Source organism: Cyclopterus lumpus, chromosome 6 (assembly GCF_009769545.1).
Source record: "Cyclopterus lumpus isolate fCycLum1 chromosome 6, fCycLum1.pri, whole genome shotgun sequence".
Lineage (NCBI taxonomy): Eukaryota > Metazoa > Chordata > Actinopteri > Perciformes > Cyclopteridae > Cyclopterus > Cyclopterus lumpus.
The window spans coordinates 9,686,241-9,692,240 of record NC_046971.1 but is presented as its reverse complement, the minus strand read 5'-3'; positions in this window follow the sequence as shown (position 1 = coordinate 9,692,240).

Sequence of the window (6,000 nt, the reverse complement as noted above, 5' to 3'; positions counted from 1 at the left end):
AGTCTCGTTGTTTTTCTTTGTCATTCTTCCTCCCGCTTCCTCTGCGCTGACCTCAGGATACACCCGAGCCCGACCGCTGGCTCCATCACAGCAGCCTCCTCAGTGAGCACCATTCAGGGCAAACCATCACTCCGCCGCATCAAGGGCCGCATTCACAGGAGCAAGAGCCTGGACAGCCTTGATCTGCTTGACTCCAATGTAAGTAAACCGACTCAAAGGCGGCGCATTAATGAGCTGTATCACAAAACCACAAACACTGTAATGCATCACTAAAATTCACAGAACAAATGAGTCACCATCCTGACATTAGAGAGACACAAATGCAGTTGTTGTGCAGCAAAATGAATTTCCCTTTATCTGTATTTGTTAGGTGAGTGACTTAAAGAAATCACAGACAATGCATTATTTAAATAAATATAACCATAAACCTAAATCTAAAAGGTTACCCAAAGCCAGTTAGGATCTATTTCTCTTGGGTAAAAACATGAAAGCAGGGAGATAAACAACACACAATAATGATAACACACACAAGTCAATGATGCCCCATGCAATTTACAGGGCGCATGCATTCTCATGCACGGGCTGCAGGGATGGAGTTTGCTTTGATAAGTGGGATTTGTCAACATGTAAGCAATAGGAAAATAAATGTAATATGTACATATATAAATGTACAATAATATACATTTATAAATGTAATAAATGTAAACTGCAGCTTGCATGTTGCAAATTTGGTGAAATGGATTCACGTTTACAGTTTAGAGATGATGATGATGATGAAGTGTTTCTCTTCCTGCTGTTTGAAGCTCTGATGAAATGGTTCTGTTGCACCACTCTTCACAAATATGATCTATTTGGGTTGTAGGAACTTGGTATCGCTTGTTGTTTCTGTGTCATGTCAAAATGGTCCCTTAACTAAAGGACACGTTCAACATTAAATGTGCTCAACTAAATATGAAGCTACAACCAATGACGTGGTTTTATTGGAGTATTTACATTTTTTATAGATAAGAAAAAAATGAATATAAGATGTTCATTTGGGAGTTTAGAGGTGCTGGAATGCAGATTTTGATACCTTTGGACACAGCAACGCTAGCAGTTTCCCACTGTTTCCAGTGTGTGTGCTCAGCTAAGCTAACAGGCTACTAGCTGAGTGGTGTCAATCTTCTTATACTAATACAACTGTTGTGAAAAGGTGCATTTCTCAAAGTGTTGAACCATTTATTTAGGGTGGGACAAAGTGATCACTTCCACATTTAACTCAAGGGGAAAATCCTGAATATCACCACAATCAGATTTCATCATATTTAATCTCTTTTAATTTTGACCACTCAAGTTTATCTATATTGGTTTCCAAGAGGAGATTTGGTTTGAACCTCAATTGGTTGCTAATTTATTTATAGACACACACACACACACACACACACACACACACACACACACACACACACGCCTTTCATCCATAATCACATTCAGAAAACAGGTGGCTGAATCCTTCAGCGGATCAAAATGCTCCAGGTGAGACTCTTTCTTGTCTTTATAATCACACTAAATGATCATGACGGAACCTTTTGCTGAGTGTTTGTGAAACAAAAGACGTATTAATTCACAAAGCAGTGTTTTAAGTTAAGAGATCTGATGTGCATAAATCAAAGCAGACACAATTTAAAGCACACATGTACTTTGTTGTTTCCAGACAGAGCAAACTGCTGGATGGTCTCAGCCTTCAGGGTTGTGGTATTGTATTGTGTTGACAGCTCAGCTTTGAGCTGACTGTGAATTCAGTCTCATTAAAGGATATCACAGAATCATTGAGCTGGTTGACTTATTGATCAGTACTGGTCAGCAATGTTAACAGGGGCTTTTGAAAACTTGTGAGTTTTGAACTCTGTGACATTTTCCACAGCTGTTAATGCTGATTTGTAGCAGCTTAAAACCAGGTTGAACTACTATTGTATGTTTTAAAACCATCTGGTGTACCTTGAGCGTTCATCTTTCACACCGGTGGAAGTAAAGACGCTCAGCTTAGTGTGGCTGCGTGTCACAGTCACACTTTACTCCGACATGCCGATTCATTAACGAGACAAAGAGTCTGCCGACATGCGTCTCTGTGAGGCTGCATGCTAACATGCTCACAGTGGCAATGCTAACTGGTGAAGTAATGCAGTTGTGATGTTTACCATGTTCTTCATCTCGGTTTAGGCTATTGTTGTGCTTATTATGTTGGTTAACACTACAGCTGAGGCTGATGGGAATGTCACTATTTTTGCAGGTCATAAGCCAAAGTATTTGCCATATTACATTTTTTAACTTGATGATGGTGCGAGATGAAAAGTCAGAGCAATTATTATTAAAGTTATTACAATTCTTCCTGAGGGTGAAATATTTGTCAAGGCAATAGAGACATTTCAATCAAAACGAGGGATGCACTGATATGACAATGTTTAATTAATACGCTGTATGCCTCACTGAAGACGCTGGGATCATTCTTCAGGCTTGACATAAACATTGCTTTCCTTACTTTGTAAAACAAAATGTACAAATAAATATCAAATTGTTATTTTGTATTAAAATTGAATTAAAATTGTGCACCTCATGTAAACATTTTAATTTCCGCAATAAATTTGGGGGTGTCATTAAAGTCTTTACTGCCGGATTCAACCTCTGGAGGTCTAGATGTCTCGAGAGGGGGACAAGAACTAAGAAAAAATGTGACGGCAGTCCATCCAATAGTAATGAAATATTACAGTCTGATCCAAAGTGGTGAACTGGTGAATTTCCATCCCTAAAGCATCGCAGCTAGAAAGGCTAAAAGAACTGTGAAAATATTACAGCACAGAACATTTGCATTGTCTCAATAATAACAAAAAAGAATAGTTGTAACTGATTGAATAAAAGATCTCTATTTTAAAATTGTTTACAAATCTATCATTTAGTGCCCATCCCGTACAGTGGACAGTAGATGCTTTTAGGCTGTAATTGACAGATTAGTGGTGGCCTTGATTTTGAGCCACACACAGCAATCATAAGCCTTCATCTGAATATGAAAAGACAAGTGTGTGATGTCACTGTATTCTCATATCCTCTATTGCTCTGTAAGTCATAGAGAGTGACTTACCACATCGATGTCATTTGTCTTTATGGCATGCCACTCAGAGGCCACTATCTCACCAGAGACTGCGAGCCCCGCTCCTGGCCTCACCACGGTATATTTCTTTTGTACAGGCTGTGTGTGCACTAGAGGAAAACTTGCTGACTTGCCCAAACTCAAATGCAGCTGATGGAAGTAACGGTCCGCCTTACAGTGAGTGATGAGACTGCAGGATGCTGAGCTGAGGAGCAGTTTCCATTGCATCCAACAAAAATGTCACAACAAACACAACACTGCCTCCCAGCCGTTGAGGGATCTGCGGCCATTTTCAAATGAAATCACCTCGCCTGATTGGCTGTTTCAACAGAAAAGTGAAGATATTAATCAACTGAGTGTATGAATTTAGGTCCATAACTATCATTGCCCATCAGCGTAGAGCGAAATAATCAATAGTGGTTAAGACTTTGTTGATATCGATTGTTTCTTTTGATTGCTTTTCTCTCTTGATAGTCAGGGGAAGACTTTGGCCCGTCGCCCACTCCCGCTGTCATTTGTGTTGGCGAGCATCGCACTTGTTCACAGAAAGCTTGAATCAGATTTTAGTGCTAAGGCTGCAGAAAGCACAACGGAGATGGAGGGGGGGGGGACTACAGTCTTTTATGCACCCAATGCCTTTGTGTAAAGCAGGAGTTATTTTTCTCCATCAACAACACCTCGTCCCATTTCTCAAAACAACAGCGTTTACAGCATTTCTTCATGCTTTAGGGAGATGCATCTGTTCTAGTATCACTCAACATATTATTCTCTTTATTATCTACACCACTAATCACTTGTCTCTGTTGTACTAAGAAAAGACAGGAACTCATGATAAGAAATAGTAAACTGTCCCCTTTTCCAGGGGACACACCGTCCTTGCCATGTGTGTTTTATCTGGATCAATGTTGAGATGATTCTGAATATGCAGTTTATTCCTCTGTGCATTGAGTGTGTCCTTGGTGCAGTGTGGATGCTAATCTGAGGTTGTGGTTTCTGTTTCATGTGCCTTGATTTGGGGAAAGATCTGTTTTGAATGCAGTATTTTTCCTGCCAACTCAGCTGTTTTGGAAAATGTTAAAGGAATGTTTGCTGCACAGGCTATATCACCAGGTGAGTTGCAGGGAAACTAAGAGAGAATCAGCAGGAGCAGTTGCAACTAAGCCAAGATGAAAAGCGCAATTAAATTAATTACTCCTTAACAGATCAAGATCACCAACTGGGCCTTGAGCTTTGCCTTGGTCAAAGTCGTAATCTCTTATTAGTTCTGCTTGCCCCATCCCACTTCTAAAATCCCATCCTTGGCTGCAGTCTACCATGGACAGAGGCACTCCCCCCCCCTAACCACCACCAAAAAAAGCCCCAGTGTAAGCATTTATTCGCTGCTCAGTCTTCGGAAAGTGCTTGCAGATGCATTTACGGAGAGAGCAACTGCAGCTGAATTAACCAATCTGCATATTCAGGGACTGTTAGAGGGAGATTGCTCCCATGTGTTGAAGGCATGGAGGTGGGCGCAGGGGGCCGGACCTCATGTGAGACTGTGGGAAGAGGCATGGGAAAGAACAGAGCGTGGGGGTTCATCACGACTACATAGGAGGCCTAATGGAAACGGAGAGGAGTGAGGGGCTGGGATGGGGGCAGCAGCTGATTTTATTTTCGGTACGACGGGTCTGTTATGTATGAGTCGAAAGGATGATTTGTCTTGTTGGGCCCAGGGGGGTGGTTGGAGGTGATTGAGGGGGTTTGCATGTGACACTGGACGTGGAGCTGGCCATGTATGATGCGTGTGAAGGTCGCGTGTGTGATCCACAGGCTGCGTGGAGGAGATGGCAGATGTTGGTATGTTTCTGGAGGCTGTGACTCGGGAGTTAGGCCTGCCTATATGTTTCCTTTGATGGGACATATGGCAGGTCACTGAAGGCACTCTGCACTGTTGGTGTATGTAGTATAACACATCTTGTAGCAATGCAGGAGCAGCAAAAATAAATACATTTGAAACTGGATAAACTAGATAATTGTTAATATATAATGTATAGTAGTGTTTCATGGTAACTGTTCTGTTTTATATTACATCCATACATCAGGATGCCATAAATGGATTTCCTGTAGCTCTCAGTAAAACTGTTGGATCAAAATACCCTCTTGTTCATTTCTTCTTCAAAGGATGCTGGCATTATAAACAGCAAAGACCTTGGTTGTCAGTGGAAGATTTGAAGAAAATGACTCGTGCTTCTGAATTGTTTTTATGGTCGCGCTTGTGTCCTTCATCTACAACAAATCATTTTGAAGAGACTCAAGACTGAAACCCACATAAATCCGAACAACTCTATTGACTTTCCTGCATGATTTATGTCAGGAGAAGAGACCTGGACAGTAAGCGGCATCGGCAGCCGAGGATTAGTGAAAATGTAGCACTAAACCAACATCACGTACAATATTTTCCGTTCCAAAAATGCAATCTATTAATACCACAATAACAAGCTTTCATTATAATTTTGGCTTATTTTCAAGGAGGACTTGATGTCCATGTTATTCCTCCCATTTGAGCTCTTGAGTGTGGGGTCGTGTGAAGGACAACCAGCAGAATGATGTAATGTTTGTAAGAATCAAGATGGTAGCCATGGAGGGGAAGCCAAGCATGAAGAATGAAACCCTGGGAAGGTTGTCCCACGACAAGCCCATCAATGGCAGGATTTGATGCTCACAGTCATGGTGTGCTGTAGATTACATTGTCTGTTGATTGATTATCATGAGATGAACATGTTTTTGTGGAGGCGATATTTTGTAAAATTCGATTTTACAGGCAGGAAATACACTTTGGATCTACCTATAATATCCCGACATCAGCGATTATTCTTATCAGCGATATAATTCAGTGA